At 42.2% G+C, this 20,421-nt stretch overlaps 1 protein-coding gene across 12 annotated transcripts in view; it reads right to left on the bottom strand.

Annotated features, from left to right (window-relative positions):
* Positions 1 to 20,421, bottom strand: part of BICRAL (BICRA like chromatin remodeling complex associated protein) — a 127,735-nt gene that overhangs the window by 86,152 nt on the left and 21,162 nt on the right. For 6 of the 12 annotated variants that reach the window (XM_060189849.1, XM_060189846.1, XM_060189842.1 and 3 more), the window contains one exon: positions 12,772 to 12,888. The exons of 3 other annotated variants lie outside the window; for them this stretch is intronic. The gene's annotated coding sequence lies outside the window, so the exon portion shown is untranslated. Of the gene's footprint in view, positions 1 to 12,767; positions 12,889 to 20,421 lie in introns of all 12 variants that reach the window. 3 more of the 12 variants (XM_060189851.1, XM_060189850.1, XM_060189844.1) reach the window with 2 other exon arrangements.

Here is a 20,421-nt window from a genome sequence, read left to right as displayed (position 1 = left end):
CCTTGCATTTTGCGCCACATGCACTTAACCCACTGCACTACCGTCCGACTCCCAAGAGTCCAATGTTTTATCCCCTGACCTCCCAGGCCATGATTAGGAACATTTGTTTGTATTTATTTATTTATTTATTTGTCATGAGGTTATCGCTGTGGCTTGGTGCCAGCACTATGAATCCACGATTCCTGGTGCCCATTTTCCCCCATTATTATTATTAATTTGATAGGGCAGAGAAAAATTAAGAGGAGGGGGAAATAGAGGGACACTCAGACCTGCTTCAATACCCATGAAGCTTCCCCTCACAGGTGGGGAGCAGGTCTTGACCTGAGTCCTTATACATGGTAATGCTCACTCAACCTGATGCACCTGGCCCCCAACAGCAACACTTTAAAAACAACATTTCTTTCTTTTTCTTTTTTTTTAATTTTTATTTTATTTATAAGATAGGAGGAGAAAGAAAGAACCAGACATCACTCTGGCACATGTGCTGCCGGGGATTGAATTTGGGACCCTCATGCTCTAGAGTACAAAGCTTTATCACTGCACCACCTTCCAGACCACTAGACAACATTTTTTAAAATGGCTTTGCTATATATGCAAATAGCCTTAACTACTCTGCTTAGTTTTTTTTTTTAATGCATTTATATATTGTTAGTAAGAGAGATAGCCAGAGCATTACTCTGGCATATGCAATGCTGGGATTGAACTCAGACCCTCATGCTTGAGAGTCAAATGCCTTATCACTGGGAGAGCCGGGTGGTGGTACAGTGGGTTAAGTGCACATGGTGTGAAGCGCAAGGACTGGCATAAGGATCCAGGTTGGAGCCCTCAGCTCCCCATCTGCAGGGGGTCCACTTCACAGGTGGTGAAGCAGGTCTGCAGGTGTCTTTCTCTCCCCTCTCTGTCTACCCCTCCTCTCTCGATTTCTCTCTGTCCTACCCAACAACAATGACAGCAATAACAATAATGACAATGATAAACCACAAGGGCAACAAAAGGGAAAAAATAAAAATAAATTTTAAAAAAATGCCTTATCACTACACCACCTCCTGGGCCACTCTTTTTTCTTTCTTCCTTTCTCTCTTCCTTTCTTTCTCCCTCTTAAATCATGTATTTATTGAAGAGAGAGAGTAGAGAGAACAAGACTACTGCTCTGGCATATACAGTGTTCGAGATAGAACTCAGGACATCATGCTTGCTGGACCTGTGCTTTTAGCCACTGTGCCGACACCCCCAGGCCACTGCCTACAGTCTTAGCTACAATGAAATGATTAGTCCTATGACTGACGTCTGTATGTGACCTAGAAGGAAGGGCAACTGGACACAGGAAAAGAATGTAACTGAAGTGTTCTAGCATATGTTTAGTTCTTCAAAACAAAACAAGTCCCATGTCCACACAATATTTAAAAGGGGAAATACTTTCTGTTTTTGCTTTGTTTTGTTTTCAACTTTTGTGGTTGATTGGCCAGTCTCAAGGGGAGAATGCAAATGCTGGCAGTGAAGTGGTGACAGGCTTGATAAGATGTATCCAGATCACAGACATACCAAAATATACCAGATAAGCTAGTAAGTGCTCTCTATAGTATTTGTGAGGTAACTTAAAAACTATTAATGTGCATATTAAGTTACATTATTTTATACATATCTCTAAAGGTACTTCTATTCTTGTGTTTAAGTCTCTCCCTCTGGATCATTTAGACCTTTATCAGTGTCACTTTTCAGCCACGTGACCTGGTTCTGTACTCAGACTGACCCTGGGCTCAAATTCCACCTTTGTCACACACCAGGTGTGTGACTTTGAGCAAATCACTATGTCTCAGAGCTTCAACTTCCTCATCTATGAAACAGGGATAATTATCATACCCATAGCTGAGAGTTACTTTAAGGATTTCAGAACCACTGCATGTAAAAGGTCCAGTATGGGACCCTGAACCATAATCAGAGGTCAATAGATTTAACTAATTATATCACCTTGTGAGATTTTCCCAAGGAAATTTCTGATGGCAATGTCACATGTGGCAGCAGAGGACTCAAACTGGGTAAAATCCTTGCAATAGTACAGTGTGCTTTACCAGGTGAGCAATCTCCCAGGCCCAGCTGGGTGGAGCTTTACTATGGCCACCTTTCAGCTATATAAAGTCCACCTTTTAACAAAGGAAAAGTGAATACAGGATGAATCCTCAATGGACTAGAGTTTATCACTGTCATTTCAGGGACTCAGAAGGGGGAAGAGAAAATTACTAAGGGGAGGTTGGGGACTTACGTCCCTACGGTGGAATAAGATGAAGGTTAGGTTGAGGCTGAAATGTACTAATACTACTAGGGAAATGTTCCCTCTTTTTTTTTTTAATTTTTTATTTATAAAAAGGAAACACTGACAAAACCATAGGATAAGAGGAGGTACAACTCCACACAATTCCCACCACCAGAACTCTGTATCTCATCCCCTCCCTCGATAGCTTTCCTATTTTTTAACCCTCTGGGAGTATGAACCCAAGGTCATTGTGAAGAAAGTCTGGCTTCTGTAATTGCTTCCCCGCTGAGAAATGTTCCCTTTAACAATAAAAAAAAAAAATCCTACAAATCAACATTTCTTCAATATAATCATAGTGGGGGAAAAAAAAAGTCTCTCACTTTAGGTCACAATACCTACACTCAGGTTGGTGGTGTGGGATAAGGTGAGTTCAATTAGTAGCTATACAAAATCTTTAGTGTCAACTATATAGTAAATGTTCAACAATAGCTGTCATTATTATTGTAGTTATTGCCACTACTTTTAGAAGTAATGTGAAGTGATCCAATTAATGAATAAGGCTTGGAGCTCTGGAGTATGAGGTCCCAGGTTCAAGCCCTAACATGACATGCGCCAGTGGTGCTCTGTTTTTTTCCCCTCTCCTCTCTCTCATTGATAAGTAAATAAATCTTTTTTTTTTAAGTAATGTGGAATTGTTTTCAAAACACTGATAAACAATCAATTTACTAGAATGAATACAAATGTTTTCAGTATTTTGCCTACATCACTTATTCTAAAATTAATTCATTTCCATGAGAGAGACTAGAGCACTGCTCTGGCATATAGTGGTACTGTGAATTGAACCTGGGATGCTTGGGGCTTCAGATATTAAAGTCTGGTACACCACTGCCATGTTATCTCCTAGGCTCTAATTTTATTCAGTACACGAATGTACACACTTAAAAAAAACTATCTAAGACTCTAAGGCTATTCTAGTCATGACATATTTCAAGCTGGTTATTTTCCTTGACAGGCTTTAAAAAAAAAAAAATCTTAACTCCTACAAGCATCTAGTACAAGGATAAGGAAAGAGTATAGCAGAACTGTTTAAAAAAAGGCACTCAACACTCCCACTGGTCTTGCTGTCTTCCACATCTAGACTGTTTGCCCACAGAGTTTGTGAGGAGGAGGACAGTCATTAGGTTACAAGGGCACCACATGCCACAGGAAGGCATGGCTGGGATGTATCATTCATCAGCTCCCAGGCCCCTGTGTAGGGCCTGAAGTCCTAAACTCTCCTAAGCACAGCATTTCTTCCACTGCCCCAAGAGATGGTGGGTTGCTGAGGCAGAGAAAAGATCTAATGGGCTATAAGAAAGCACCCTCAGGATTCAGTAAGATAGCCAAGGATACAATACTCACATAAAGGTGGCTGCTAAATAAATGTCAGTGTCCTATCTGAAAATGAAACCACTACCAGGAAAGACATCCAAGGAAGGCACTGCCTTTAGAAGATCGCTTTGTAAATACAAGTTGGAAACAAAGAATAGGCACTAAGATGGCACCAAGCTATATCCTCAATACTGATTGGGGTAGAGATACTGTATGACCTCCACAGGCATTTCTTTTACCAATGAGAAATCATATTCTTATTTGAGAATTAGAGATAACAAATCTCTCTCTAGTCCACATAAAATATCTTTTTTTTTTTTTTATCATTCCTAAAACTACTAATCACCAGTTCCATTTCCCAAGTACTCTGATACTGTAAAAATGATGCCCTGAGGACTGGTCAAATAGCTCACTTAGCGCTGCTTTGCCACATGCATGATACAGGTTTGAGCCTGACACCGCCTCCCCCCCCCACACACACACACACATCAGAGGAAGCTTTGGCGCTGTGGTCTCTTTCACAATCCTTCTGACTCTCAATCTCCAGGAAAAAGAGCCCTCAGCTAAAGTACAAGTACTCTGTAACCCTAAAAGGTTTATACTAATTCCCTTCAATGTAAATCACACCAACTCCAATAATACTTGTGTCTACTTACCAGTCCTTTTTGAGTTTAAGGTAATGTATCTCTGGTCTAAGATAATTGGTAGGCTGTTTTAAAATGAGTAATCAGAGCTGGTTATACTCTGTGTGGTACACATCTAGTTCACAGGCAGCATGGTGAAAGTTTGATAACTTCTTCCCAACCACAGACAAACTAAACCTCAAGTAACTTTTTCCTTCTGGATATGCTCCATCTAGTTTTTTTCACAGAGCAATCTTCTAGATATTTTAGAACTGTCTGCAACTCCTGACTCACTTCCCTTAACTGATGCAACCCACCTCTAAAAGTTCCCTCCAAATTCAGGCCCTCTTCACTAACTGCCTCCCCCTAAATTCAAACTGTTATCTCTTGTTTGACCTAATTTTACTTCTTTCCAATCAATCTTCTATGTAAATTACTAACAAAAATCACAGCTCAGGAGATGGGCTCAAGCAGGGGTCTGAGTTCAGTCCCTGGCATCACATGTGCTGCTCTAATTTTCACTTGTTTCTCCCTCTCTTCCTCTCCCTCATAAGTAAATAAATAAATAAATCTTTGTTAAAAACCATCTTTCTAGGTGGTAGTGTACCTGGTTAAGCGCACACACTACAAGTGTACAAGGACCTGGGTTCAAGCCCCTGGTCCCCACAAGCAGAGGAAAGCTTCACAAGTGGTGAAGCAGGGCTGCAGATGTCTCTGTCTCTCTCTCTCTCTCTCTCTCTCCCCTCCTCTCTAAATTTCTCTGTCTCTATCTATCCAATAGTAAATAATTTTTTTTTAAATCTTCTTTCTAAAACACAGAGAATGCTACACTATATCATTGTATCCAGGTTAGTTTAATCAAACTAGAGGTCAAATGCCAGAGAAGAGAAATTTGGGGAGAGAGGTGAGGTATTGATTGACATGTGCTTGCAAGAGAGAACTTAATGAGCTCTAACTTCCTTTCCAGGTGCATGCCCAACTGCCTCTCTGCTAGTCCGTCTCCTTCCTAGCAATCACAGAGACCATCCTTCTCATCACAGTTTGGGCATGTCCTTTCCCTCTGCCTGCCTGGAATATCCTTCTTCCTCAGGGGAAAGTCTATCATTCTCATAGACCCAATTCCAATGCCACCTCTTCTGGGATACCTTCCTTTACCCCCAAACACTTCTGTCTGAGACTGAATCAGATTTCACACACTGCAATGCAACAGATATGTAACTAGTTTCAGAAAGCAGTATCTGAAAGCCACTTGACATCTTTCATTTTATCATATATCATTCAAATGTTGCTAGCCACTTCATAAATGGATTTCACGAACCACTAATGAATGCACCCCTTATCTGAAAAATATTGCTTAATGTGAATAAATTACTCCTTTCCATTTGCATTTGCTACATATTTCTAATATACAGTTCATCACACTCTACAGTAATTATGTTTACACTCTGTCTTCTCCCCCCCTTCCCCCAAATATGCACACACCACAACCAAACCAGCGTAGCCTTCAGCAGCTGCACAGCCGTTGACAAATGCAGAAATGAGAATATGAAAGGAGTAATTGAACTGCCTTTACCTACTTCCCCCTCCTCTTTTCTGGTTATAGTTCACAGCTTAGTCTACCAACACTCCTAAGAGGCTGAGCCCGAGCCTCATACTAGCATCAAGCCATATTTGAATAGCAATTTTGCACAATTTAACTGAGGTGTAACTTTGTATTCCCCTATCAAAATAAAAACCTGGTACAAGCAAAGGCAGCCAGGAAAATATTTACCGGTTTGCTAGCTTGCTAAGATAGTGCAAAAGCGGGCAAACAAATCTCTTACTTAGATACTTTGAAGCAAATATTCAGAAACCTCAAAACCCTTCTTCCGGACCACTTCAGAAAGGAACTCCACCCCCCCACACACACACACACACCCAACGCGTAGAGAGGCTCAGTCTCTCTACGCTTTAGGGGCTGCCTAAAGCTCCATTTGTCACCGGTCTGCCCCCATCAGTACAAGTGAGAAAGGAAAGAGTCCAGGGGAGCTGAAAGAGACAGCAACAATGATTCCCCCGTGGCAATTCCGGTGCAGTGGTACCTGTGCAGTGGGGAGAGCTGGGGAGAGCTGCAGCCCACTGGGGGAGGGATCCTTTCTCTGTGGGCACGTGGCTCTGGTGGCAGGAAACCTGCTCTCAACACCCCCTAACTCTGCGCACCTTTCATTTGCAGCATAGTCATTTGTGTAATGCTAATTTGCTCAAGGTCTTCTTAAGTGCTGCCCAGTCAATGAAAATACATTGAGGGCTTGGGGGAGCTGGCCCTAGAGCAGGCTGGTGGGGAGGAATGGGCAGTTATCAAGTCTGTGAGGGGGACTGAGAAGCGGACAGGCAATTTTGTACAAGGAGAGAGGAGACACTTTAAAGCTGGGGGTTAAAGTAAGAGTAAGGGAGCCAGGAGTTGGCTCACCTGGAAGAGAGCACACTTTACCATGCTTGAGAACCCAAGTTTCAGCCCCTAATCATGCAAAAGGAATGCTTCACAAGGCAGCACAGTATCCCCATCTTCATCTCCTACTGCTCCCAAACATGCACACACCACAACCAAGCCAGCATATCCTTGAGCAGTTGCACAGCCATTGGCAAAGGCAGAAATGAGAATATTAGAGGAGTAATTAAATTGCTTTTACCCTTTTACCTCCCCCCCCATTTCTGGTACTAAGCAATTCCCAAGAGACTGGGCTGGAGCTTCATATTAGCATCAAGATATATTAGGATAGTATTATTGTGCTGTCTCTTTTTCTTTCTGTCTCTTCCTCCCTCTCTGAATCTCATTGCTATCTTTTATTTTTCTATTTTTTTTAATTGGGGAATTAATGTTTTACATTCAACAGTAAGTACAATGGTTTGTACATGCATAACATTCCCCAGTTTCCCATATAACAATACCACCCCCACTAGGTCCTCTGAATCCTGCTTGGACCTGTATTCTCCCCACCCACCCACCCCAGAGTCTTTTACTTTGGTGCCATACGCCAATTCCATTTCAGGTTCTACTTGTGTTTTCTTTTCTGATCTTGTTTTTCAACTTCGGCCTGAGAGTGAGATCAGACCACATTCATCCTTCTGTTTCTGACTTATTTCACTCAACATGATTTTTTCAAGGTCCATCCAAGATCAGCAGAAAAACAGTGAAGTCACCATTTTTTATAGCTGAGTAGTATTCCATTGTGTATATATACCACAACTTGCTCAGCCACTCATCTGTTGTTGGACACCTGAGTTGCTTCCAGGTTTTGGCTATTACAAATTGTGCTGCCAAGAACATATGTGTACACAGATCTTTTTGGATGGATATGTTGGGATCCTTAGGTTATATCCCCAGGAGAGGAATTGCAGGATCATAGGGTAGGTCCATTTCTAGCCTTTTGAGAGTTCTCCAGACTGTTCTCCACAGAGGTTAGACCAATTGACATTCCCACAAGCAGTGCAGGAGGGTTCCTTTGACCCCACACCCTCTCCAGCATTTGCTGCTGTTACATTTTCTGATGTATGACATTCTCACAGGAGTGCAGTGGTATCTCATCTTTATTTGCATTTCTCTGACAATCAGAGACTTGGAGCATTTTTTTCATTTGTTTCTCAGCCTTTTGGATCTCTTCTGTGGTGAATATTCTGTCCAAGTCCTCCCCCCATTTTTGGATGGGGTTATTTGTTGTCTTGTTGTTGAGTTTGGCAAGCTGTTTGTATATGTTGGTTATTAAACTCTTGTCTGATATATGGCATGTAAATATCTCCCATTCTGTGAGGGGTCTCTTGGTTTGGGTAGTGGTTTCTTTTGCTGTACAGAAGCTTTTTAATTTGATGTAGTCCCATAGGTTTACACTTGCCTTAGTCTTCCTTGTAATTGGATTTGTTTCATTGAAGATGTCTTTAAAATTTATGCAGAAAAGAGTTCTGCCAATATTTTCTTCTAAGTATCTGATAGTTTGTGGTCTAATATCCAAGTCTTTGATCCACTTGAAATTTACTTTTGTATTTGGTGAAATACAGTGATTCAGTTTCATTCTTCTGCATGTTTCAACCCATTGTTTCCAACACCATTTGTTGAAGAGACTCTGCTTTCCCCATTTAATAGTCTGAGCCCCTTTGTCAAAGATTAGATGCCCATAGGTATGGGGGCTCACTTCTGGGCTCTCAATTCTATTCCACTGGTCAGTGTGTCTATTCATGTTCCAGTACCAAGCAGTTTTGATGACAACGGCCCTATAATACAATTTGAGATCTGGAAGTGTGATGCCTCCCGTTCTGTTCTTTTTTCTCAAGATTGTTTTGGCAATTCTAGGTCTTTTCTGGTTCCAGATAAACATTTGTAGCATTTTTTCTATTCTCCTAAAAAATGTGCTTGGGATCTTGATGGGGATAGCATTAAATTTGTATATGGCTCTGGGTAATATATTCATTTTGATGGTGTTAATTCTTCCAACCCATGAACATGGAATATCTTTCCACTTCTTTGTGTTTTTTCAATTTCCTTGAGTAGTGACTCATAATTTTCAGTATACAAGTCTTTCACTTCTTTGGTTAGGTTTACTCCTAGATATTTTATTGTTTTTGTTGCTATAGTAAAAGGAATTGATTTCTGGGTTTCAATTTCTTCTAGCTTAGTGTTTGCATAGAGGAATGCCACTGACTTTTGAATGTTAATTTTGTAGCCTGACACCTTACTGTATTGCCTGATGATTTCCAAAAGCCTCTTGCTGGAGTCCTTAGGTTTTTCTGTGTATACTATCATATCATCTGCAAATAGGGAGAGTTTGACTTCTTCTCTTCCAGTCTGTATCCCTTTAATTCCTTGCTCCTGCCTGATTGCTATGGCAAGAATTTCCAACACTATGTTGAATAGTAATGGTGATAGTGGGCAGCCCTGTCTAGTACCTGATCTAAGTGGAAATGCTTCTAGTTTTTCACCATTGAGTATGATGTTGGCTGTAGGTTTGCTATATATAGACTCCACTATCTTCAGGAATTTCCCATCTATTCACATTTTTTGTAGTGTTTTGATCATAAAGGGATGTTGTATTTTGTCAAAGGCTTTCTCTGCATCTATTGATATGACCATGTGGTTTTTGGTCTTGCTTTTGTTGATGTGGTGGATCACATTGATTGATTTACGTATATTAAATTAACCTTGCATGCCTGGGATAAACCCCACTTGGTCATGATGAACAACAATCTTTTTGATATACTGCTGTATCTGGTTGGCTAGAATTTTGTTCAATATTTTCGCATCTATGTTCATCAGAGATATTGGTCTGTAGTTTTCTTTTTTGGTTGTGTCCCTGTCTGCTTTTGGTATCAGGGTGATGTTGGCTTCATAGAAGCTGGCAGGGAGTATTCCAGTGTCTTCAATCTTCTGGAAGACTTTTAAAAGTAGAGGTATTAGTTCTTCTTTGAAGGTTTTGTAGAATTCATTTGTAAAACCATCTGGTCCAGGACTTTTATTTTTGGGGAGATTTTTGATAACTGTTTTAATTTCATTAGCTGTGATGGGGCTGTTCATGTTATCCACTTCCTCTTTACTTAGTTTTGGAAGTTGGTAGGTATCTAGGAAATCGTCCATTTCTTCCAGGTTCTCTAACTTGGTGGCATATAGTTGTTCATAGAAGCCTCGCATGATATGTTGAATTTCTGTGGTGTCTGTTGTGATATTTCCTCTTTCATTCACTATCCGTTTTATTTGGGTCTTCTCCCTTTTTTTTTTTTTGTTTGTTTAGTCTGGCTAAAGGTTTGTCAATTTTGTTCACTCTTTCGAAGAACCAACATTTACTTTCGTTGATCTTTTGTATGGTTTTCTTATTCTCAATGTTATTTATTTCTGCCCTAACTTTAGTGATTTCTGTCCTTCTGGTTGCTTTAGGGTTCCTTTGTTGTTCTTCTTCTAGGTCTTTAAGATGTTAAATGTCAATCAGGCTGTTTATTTGTGCTTTTTCTTGTTTCCTAATGTCTGCTTGTATAGCTATGAACTTCCCTCTCAGTACTGCCTTAGCTGTGTCCCAAATATTTTGATAGCTTGTGTCTTCATTTTCATTGAACTCTTGAAACATTTTGATTTCTTCCTTGATTTCCTCTTTAACCCAGAGGTTGTTAAGAAGTGTACTGTTGAGCTTCCACATTTTGGGACTATTACTAATCTTTTGTTGATTGTTAAATGTTAGTTTCATTCCACTGTGGTCTGAGATTATGCTTGGGATGATTTCAATCCTCTTGAATTTGCTGATACTGTCTTTGTGGCCTAACATGGTCTATCCTTGAGAATGACTCATGTGGATTTGAGTAAAATGTGTATTCCAGTTTCTTGGGATGAATGACTCTGAAAATGTCCAATAGTTCTAGTTTATCTATCTCTTCATTTAGCTCCCTTATGTCTTTATTGACTTTCTGCCTGGATGATCTGTCAAGTTGAGAGAGTGGGGTGTTGAAGTCCCCTACTATGACTGTGTTGCTATTAATATATTGCTGTAGCTGTTTCAGTAGACATTTGATGTGGCTTCTCATTGGGTGCATAGATGTTAATGATTGTTAAGTCCTCTTGATTGACTGATCCTCTAAGCATTACGTAGTGTCCATTCCTATCTTTTTTAATCTTATCTATTTTAAAGTCTATCATGTCAGATATGAGAATAGCTGTTCCTGCCCTTTTTTGTGGGCCATTGGCTTGTATGATAGTTTTCCATCCTTTCACTTTAAGTCTGTGTTTGTCTTGTTGAGTTAGGTGAGTTTCCTGTAGACAGCATATTGTTGGGTTATATTTTCTAATCCATCTTCCTACTCTGTGTCTTTTAATAGGTGAATTCAGGCCATTGACAATAACTGATATCAAAGATTAAAGATATTTTAATACCATTCTTGTAGAGTTTTAGAGTGTTCTGATATATGTCCTATTTATGATGGTCTGACTGTTTATAGAAGACCTTTCAGAACTTCTTTCAGGGCAGGCTTGGTGATAGTTGATTCCTTCAACTGTTGCTTGTCTGAGAAGGTTTTGATGCCTCTCTCTAGTCTGAATGACAGTCTAGCAGGATATAGTATTCTTGGTTGAAAGCCTTTCTCATTGAGAAGTCGACAGATATCTTGCCATTCTCTTCTGGCCTGTAGTGTTTGTATGGAGAAGTCTGCTGCTAATCTTATGGGTTTTCCTCTGTAGGTGACTCTTTGTTTTTCTCTTGCAGGCTTCAGGATCCTTTCTTTATCCTTATTCCTTTCCATTCTAAAAATGATGTGTCTTGGTGTCTTTACGTCTGGGTTAATTTTGCTTGGGACCCTCTGGGCTTCTTCAATCTTTATGTCTTTGATGTTGTCTAGACTAAAGAAGTTTTCAGCTATTATGGCCTGAAGAATGCTTTCTTCCTCTCCCTCTCTTTCTTCCTCTGGTAAGCCAATAATGCATATATTGTTTCGTTTAAAGTCATCCCATAGGTCTCTGTTGTTGTTTTTAGCATCTCTTAATGTCTTTTGAGATCTCTTACTTCTTTTTTAGTTGTCTCTAATTCATCCTCAATCTTGCTAATTCTGTCTTCAGCCTCATAGATTCTATTCTCTCTGCCCTCTACTGTTTTCTGGAGTTCATCTATTTTGTTTCCATGTTCTGATACTGTTTTAGCTTGTTCAGCTACTTGTGTTCTTAGCTATTTCAGCTTTCAGCTCTCTAATAACCTTGAGATAGTTAGTGTTTTCTTCCAGAGTCTCTTTTGTTGTTCCTGTATTTCTGACTACAATTCTTTCAAACTCTTTACTCACTCCTGTGATTATTTCCTTAGCTAATGTTTGGATGTTGAACTCGTTATTTTGTGCTTCACCCTTTGGGGGGCTTTTAGCTGGACTGTTGTCCTGGTTCATTTCTCCAATATTTCTTCTTGTTGGTTTACCCATTTTATATATTATGTTATGTGTTACCTCTTTTAGTACTTTCCAAATTACTGACCACTATTTCCTGGATTGACTTGTGTCTAAGTAAGGTAATTAAAGGGTTCACAGTGGTGGAAGTTAACAGTTGTTTCAATAGTCTTTTAATCCCTGAGTTGGAGCTCAGTGATTTAAAAGCCTCTTTTTTTTTTTTTTTCCTTCTCTGTAGGCTATGGGAGCCTGAGGGCTTCTAAACTATAAGCTTCTTAGCTTAATCACTGACTTCTGACCAAGAGATAAGGCAGAGTGTGGCAGAGATAGTCCAGTGGTTATGCAAAGAGGCATTCACAGCTCCACAGCTATGCCACCGAGGTATAGGTTCTTCCCCTGAGTTTCCTGGTTAGATCTCTGTCCCCAGGTGTCCCTCCCTGCCGCTGCTCCAGAATCTGAGGGCAGTAGCAATGGAGAGTCAGAGTTGCACTTGGTGAGTCTCTGGGGAGTCCTCTCCTCCCTTCAGCTGTCCCCTTGTTGGTGGAACAGCCTGGAGGTGGTGTCTCAACTGATAAACCACCAGACTGTTACCAGCCACTTAGTCTCTCCCTAGGCTCCTCTCTGTCACCAGCCACGTGTGTTTGCACTCACCGGTGATTTGGTGGGTTCCTGTAGTCGGTTCTAGTCCTGTCTTGTTTCAGTCCCAGGTGGTCTCCTTTGGTATTCCTAGTTGATCCGGGAGAGAAGAGGAGAGCCTCTCATTGCTATCTAAAAAGAAAATGGGGGGAGAAAAAAAAGAGGCTGGGGAGACAGCATAACGGTTCTGCAAAAGACTTTAATGCCTGATGCTCTGAGGTCTCAGGCTCAATCCCTAGCACCATACGCCATAGGTGAGCAGTGATCTGGTCTCTGTCTATCTCATTAAAGTAAAGTAAAAAGTAAGAAATAAATAAGAAAATGAGTAGCCTGGGAGGTGATTGTGAATAAGCCTTGTTACTATTGCTATGCAAAAACTGTTAGAGAGGCCCTGGAGGTGGTGTAGTAGATAAAGCACTAGACTCAAAACATGAGGTTCCAGGCTAGATCCCCAACATCACATGGGATGCTCTGGTTCTCTCCCCCTCTCTCTTTCTCATGAATGAATATATATATTTCTGTAGATTGAGTAAGTTTCTTTGAAGTCACCCAACTCCTTTGACCTAAGCTCCATTTTCACTTTGATTAGTAATGTGCTTCAATTTAAAAACTTGGTGCTAAGGCCAGCTGACCATTCCACTGGCTGGATACCTATCATCATGGTCATCATCAATCCACAGGTTGGCTTTCAGGAACAAATTAATTTTATTTTTCTTCAGGGTTATCACTGGGGCTCATTGCCTGTGCTACATATCCACTGCTCCTGGAGGACACCCCTCCCCCCCATTTTTGTTGCTCTTGTTATTGCTGTTGTTGCTGTTGGATAGGACAGGGAGAAATTGAGAGAGAAGGGACAGACAGAGACAGAGAGAAAAACAGACTCTTGCAGATCTGCTTCACTGCTTGTGAAGCAACCCCCCTGTGCAGGTGGGTAGCTAGGGGCTGGAACTGGGATCCTTACTTGGTCCTTCTGCTTTGCACCATGTGCGCTTAACCCACTGCACTACCACCCAGCCCCCACAAATCAGTTTTTGAGTAACTTCCATTTCATTTCCACTCTGCTCAGCTAAGCTCTGTCATTTTCCCCATGAGCCACTCTTCCCAATGGCACTTATATTGCTCCTGTCCATTCTCTCCAACCTCTCTTCCTCACTTACAAGTTTGATGTCTTGCTCGCTGCTCAAAACCCTCTGATTGGTCCCCAGGTAAAATGGCTGTAGACTCCAGCTTCATCTAACATGACGCCCCTTCCCTATGAAACTTCTGACTTTTTTTTTTTTTTTTTTTTTTTACCAGAGCACTGATCAGCTCTGGCTGATGGTGGTGCACAAAGATTGAACCTGGGACTTCAGAACCTCAGGTCTGACAGTCTCTTTGTATAACCATTCTGCTATCTACCCCTGGCCTCTTGACTATCTTCTTTCTTTCTTTTAGGTAAGACAGAGAGAAATGGAGAGAGGAGGGGAAGTCAGAGATGGGGAGAAAAAGAGAGATACCTGCATACCTGCTTCACAACCTGTGAAGTGACTTCCCTGCAGGTGAGAACCCGGGGGGCTCGAACCAGTATCCTTCTGCCAGTCCTTGCACTTTGCACCACGTGCGCTTAACCCGCTGCACTACCTCCCAACTAACCCCCTCCTGACTATTTTCCAAAGGACATTACTCCAAACTCTTCAAATACACCTGGTGCCAGCTGGCTCCTGTTGTTCTCATTATCCTGCATTCCTTTCCCTCCCCCCCTTTTCTAAAATTTTACAGAGGTGAGACATGGGGAAGAGGGGGGAGTCACACCTGCAGCACTGTTCCACCAATTCTCCCTGCAGCTGAGAACTGTGGACTTGAACCTCAGTCCTCAGGCATGGTAACTCGTCCCTACATTTATTTATTTACTTGTTGCCTCCAGAGTTATCGCTGAGGCTTGGTGCCTGCACTATGAATCCACTCCTCATGGCGGCCTTATTTATTTATTTTTTGTATATATATATTTTTTCCTCCAGGGATATTCCTGGAGCTCGGTGCCTGCACCACGAATCCACTGCTCCTGGAGGCTATTTTATCCTCCCTTTGCTGCCCTTGTTTTATTGTTATGTGGTTATTATTGTTGTTATTCATGTCGCTGTTGTTGGATAGGACACAGAGAAATGGAGAGAGGAGGGGAAGACAGAGGGGGAGAGAAAGACACCTGCAGACCTGCTTCACCGCTTCTGAGGAGACCCCTCTGCAGGTGGGGAGCCGGGGGCTCAAACCCAGATCCTTTCGAGGGTCCTTGTGCTTTGCGCCACATGCGCTTAGCCGGCTGCTCCCCCCTTTTTTTCATTTATTGGAGAAACTGAGAGGTGTGTGTGTGTGTGTGGGGGGAGAGACAGAGAGAGTGAAAGAGAAATATAGACAACTGCAGACCTGCTTCACCATTTCCAAAGCTTTCCCCCCCCCTGCAGGTAGGGAATGGGGGCTTGAACCCAGGTCCTTGTATACTCTTATGTGTGCTCTCAATCAGATGTGCCACCCACCCAGTTACAGCATTTCATTTTTTATTATTCCCTTTTGTTGCCCTTGTTTTATTGTTGTAGTTACTGTTGTTATTGTTGTTGGACAGGACAGAGAGAAATGGAGAGAAGAGGGGAAGACAGAGAGGTTGAGAGAAATACAGACACCTGTAGACCTGATTCACCGCCTGTGAAGCGACTCCCCTAAAGGTGGGGAGCTGGGGAGGGGCTCGCACCACCTGTGCTTAACTCGCTGTGCTACCACAGCATTTCTTTCTTACGGGTACTTCCTTGTCAGTTCGCTTTTTCTTCAACCTTGTCTTTGCTGTCCCCCTCTCTCCTATATATTTCTTTCTTTTCTTTTTTTTTTTCAGGAATTTTAAACTTTATTCAAGAAAACTGAAAACATTCAGATTAGGCCTAGAGAGAGAGGGAAAGAGAGAGTGGTGCCCCCTTACTCACATCTTGATGAAGGCTCTCCTAGGGAGAGAGCTGTATATATTTCCATAAACCTTCTTCTCTTGTAAAACAAATGGCATTGGCCTGACTTAAAACTAGTTGTCTTTTGGGAGTCGGGCTGTAGCGCAGCGGGTTAAGCGCAGGTGGCGCAAAGCACAAGGACCGGCATAAGGATCCCGGTTCGAACCCGGCTCCCCACCTGCAGGGGAGTCGCTTCACAGGCGGTGAAGCAGGTCTGCAGGTGTCTATCTTTCTCTCCCCCTGTCTTCCCCTCCTCTCTCCGTTTCTCTCTGTCCTATCCAACAACAACGACAACAGCAATAATAACTACAACAATAAAACAACAAGGGCAACAAAAGGGAATAAATAAATAAAATAAAATATTAAAAAAAAAAAACTAGTTGTCTTCATGTCCATCCCTGGATCGTGAGACTCAAGCAGTCGTGGGTAATGTTTGGTTTATGTTTATATCTTCCCTCACCTCAGCACTACTACAGTTTCTTTCTTTTTTAAGATTCTATTTATTTATTAATGAGAGAGCAGGAGGAGAGTGAAAAAGAGAACCAGACATCATTCTGGTACATGCCCTGCCAGTAATCAAAACTGGGACCCCATTCTTGAAAGTCTTTCACAGTTTATCCACTGTGCCACCTCCTGGACCACACCACTACAGCTTCTTGTATCAACGTGTCAAACAAGCATTCCTTGAGTGTTTGCCATATCAAGGCACTTGATTGGTGTTAAGAAGTTGCAGGTGGGGGGTCCTGCGTTAGCACAGGGAGTTAAGCGCACGCACTTGGCACTAAGCGCAAGGACCTGTGGAAAGATCCTGGTTCCAGCCTGGGTTCCCCACCTGCAGGGTAGTCTCTTCACAGGCAGTGAAGCAGGTCTGCAGGTGTCTATCTTTCTCTCCCCCTCTCTGTTCTCCCCTCCTCTCTCCATTTCTCTCTGTCCTATTCAACAATGAACGACATCATCAACAATAATAATAACCACAACAAGGGCAACAAAAGGGGGGAAAATGGCCTCCAGGAGCAGTGGATTCATGGGGCAGGCACTGAGCGCCAGCAGTAACCCTGGAGGCAAAAAAAAAAAAAAAAAAAAAAGGAGCTGCAGGTGCTCAATAAATTGGCCACTGAAATTCAAGTGAGTTGACCACCTAGACTCTACATGTTCAGAGCTAAGAGTTAAGACTTTTAGTGGCTTACTATGTGAAAGAATATCAGTCTGTTTTTATTATTATTCTAAATTGTGAAGCACAATTTCTAATAGCCTTAATAAAATAACATGCCACTCTCATTTCCTTCTCTTTCAACCTCAATTATGAGTTATAGGCACATTACAGAATGTTAACTTGAGGTCAACAAATTCTGAAGAATGGGGCTGGGCTAATCTTCCCCCAGTTATTCAGGTTATATATTTTTAAATGAGCGTTTTCAAAAGACTTAGTATCTGCATATCAAAGTAGAAGCAGAATCTGATAACTCCCATCCTGCTCCTAATTTTTCCCTTTATTGCCCAGACCTGTGGACAAGGCTGAAACTGCCAATGCAGGATCTCGAAAAACATAACCATTCAGATATCTGAGAATTTTACAAAAACTCCTAGAGCAATTAATCCAAGAAGTATCAGAATTAATACCCAGAGCCCTGCCCCACTAGGGAAAGAGAGAGACAGGCTGGGAGTATGGATAGACCTGCCAATGCCCATGTTCAGCTGGGAAGCAATTGCAGAAACCAGACCTTCCACCTTTTATACCCTATAATGACCCTGGGTCCATACTCCCAGAGTGATAAAGAATAGGAAAACTATCAGGAGAGGGGATGGGATACGGAGTTCTGGTGGTGGGAACTGTGTGGAGTTGTAGCCCTCTTATCCTATGGCTTTTGTCAGTGTTTCCTTTTTATAAATAAAAATTAAAAAAAAAAAAAAAAGAATCAATGGTCAAGGAGACAGCACCTAGATTTTCCTACCTGAGGTCCCAGATTCAATCACCAGCAGCACCATATGTCAGAGCTGAGCAGTACCCAGGTCTCCTTCTCCCTCTCTCATTAAAATAAATCAAGGGGGTTCGGGCGGTAGCGCAGTGGGTTAAGCACAGGTGGCTTGAAGTGCAAGGATCGGAGTAAGGATCCCGGTTCGAGCCCCAACTCCCTACCTGCAGGGGAGTTGCTTCACAGGGAGTGAAGCAGGTCTGCAGGTGTCTGACTTTCTCTCCCCCTCTCTGTCTTCCTCTCCTCTCTCCATTTCTCTCTGTCCTATCCAACAACAAACGGCATCAACAACAACAATAATAACTGCAAGGGCAACAAAAGGGGGGGAAATGGCCTCCAGGAGCATTGGATTCATGGTGCAGGCACTGAGCCCCAGCAATAACCTTGTAGACCAAAAAAAAAAAAAATCAAGATTATGGCTGAAGTTTGGTGACTGAATGATGTTCCTGGCAACCATGTTTGTGTTTTTTTTTAAAATTTATTTATTTTTTGGATAGAAACAGCCAGAAATCGAGAAAGAAGGGGGAGATAGAGAGACAGACAGAGAGACACCTGCAGCTCTGCTCCACCACTTGTGAAGCTTTCTCCCTACAGGTGGGGACCAGGGCTTTGAGTCCTTGAGAACTGTAACATGTGCGCTCAACCAGGTACACCACCACCCGGCCCCTAATTTAAACTTTTTTAAAACAGATTTTATTTATTTATTAATGAGAAAGATAAGAGGAGAGAGAAAGAACCAGACATCACTCTGGCACATGTGTTGCCAAGAATCGAACTCAGGACCTCATGCTTGAGAATCCAATGCTTTATCCGCTGCGCCACCTCCCAGAACACTAATTTAAACTTTTTATAGACACAGAGAGAATGGGAGGGAATGGAGAGATAAAGGGGGGGAGAGAAAGAGAGACAACTACAGCACTTCTACATTCCTGCAAAGCTTCCCCCCTGTAGGTGGGGACTGGGGTCTTGAACCCAAGTCCATGCACATGGTGATGTGTGCATTCTACCAGGTAGCAGGTATGCCACCACCTAGCTCCAATAAATCTTTTAAAAATAGCTTTACTTTATTTATTGGGTAGAAACAGTCAGAAGTCAACAGGGAAGGGGGTGATGGAAAGGGAGAGAGACAGAGAGACCCCTGCAACACTACACCACTCACAAAGCTTTCCTCCTGCAGGTGGGGACCGGGAGGCTCGAACATGGGTCCTCGTGCATTGCGACATGTGCACTCAACTAGGTGCCCCACCATCTGCCCTCCCCCCTTTTGTTTTCTTAAAGGAAGTACTGGAATTAATAAAACACCACACACATTAGGTTTCTTTCTCTTTTTAAATAAATACAAAGATATCTACGCACTAAATTTATATCTTCCAGACATAAAAAATTAGCATTGCTTCAAATCAGCGTTCATCTTCCAGGTTCTAAAAGAGGCAGCAAAGACCCCTTCTGGACTATAGAGCAACCTATAGAGAGCTCCAGAAACCACAAACTTGTAGAATACAAGAGTGCTATAGCACTTTCTGGGCAATCACACTTTTGTCAAAAGACTCTTTCTCAGCATCATCACATCACTTCACTCAAGCATCACATTTCACTTCATGGTTTTTCTTTAGACAGAAGCAAACTGTTTATTACTCAATGGGAGTGATGCCTTTAAGCCAAAGAGCAGACGACACAATTAGCCATGTTGGCAAGCAGATGGAAGGCGGGGGCGTGGCCTGCTCATAAACCAAAAGACTGTCTCCACCCACCCACAGTTCTCCTAGGATACACTCAGATTTGTGCCTCAGCAAATTTCAAAGGGCTACGTGTTGCAGACTACTGGCATCCCTTTCAAAGAGCAGAACTCACTATTAGAGAGGCAGGTGGAAAAGTAGCTCTTTGTGCTAAAGCACAGTATTAGCAATGAGGTTCTGAGGTCCTAGGTTCAGTCCCAAGCATGAACAATTGTTTTGTACTGTAGCTGTCTGCTCCACACTGCACCCCTAAACATTATGTATTCACTCATCCAAGTCTTCAGTTTTCACTTTTTATAAGGGGACTTTCAGAATGCAACACCATAAAAATAAAGGGAGGAGAAAGTATTAGCACCACAGAGGGGTTCCTACTTGACATTTTGCAGAAATCAGCTCAGCACCCACATTTCCTTGTTATCATGTCAGATATAATAGATGTCCCTTTTTGCATATTAATAAACACTTTGGGGTACCATTCATAGAACATTGAAAAAATTTAACCATAACTTACAAAATGAAATAAATTTCATCTCAAAAATCCTATATATGCATAATATATATATATATACATACCTGGGGGTCGGGCGGTAATGTAGCAGGTTAAGCGCATGAGGCACAGAGCGCAAGGAACAGCGGAAGTATCCTGGTTTGAGTCCTGGTTCCCCACCTGCAGGGGAGTTGCTTCACAAGCAGTAAAGCAGGTCTGCAGGTGTCTGTCTTTCTCTCTCCCTCTCTGTCTTCCCCTCCTCTCTCCATTACCCTCTGTCCTATCCAACAACGAATGACATCAACAACAATAATAACCACAACAAAGCTACAACAACAAGGGCAACAAAAGGGGAAAAAAATGGCCTCCAGGAGCAGTGGATTCATGGTGCAGGCATTGAGCCCTAGCAATAACCCTGGAGGCAGACCTGCTTCACTGCCCGTGACTCCCCTGCAGGTGGGGAGCTGGGGGATGAAACCCGGATCCTTACACCAGTCCTTGTG

The sequence above is a fragment of the Erinaceus europaeus genome, chromosome 4 (assembly GCF_950295315.1).
Source record: "Erinaceus europaeus chromosome 4, mEriEur2.1, whole genome shotgun sequence".
Taxonomy (NCBI): Eukaryota; Metazoa; Chordata; class Mammalia; order Eulipotyphla; family Erinaceidae; genus Erinaceus; species Erinaceus europaeus.
This window is presented reverse-complemented; position numbering and strand designations above follow the sequence as displayed.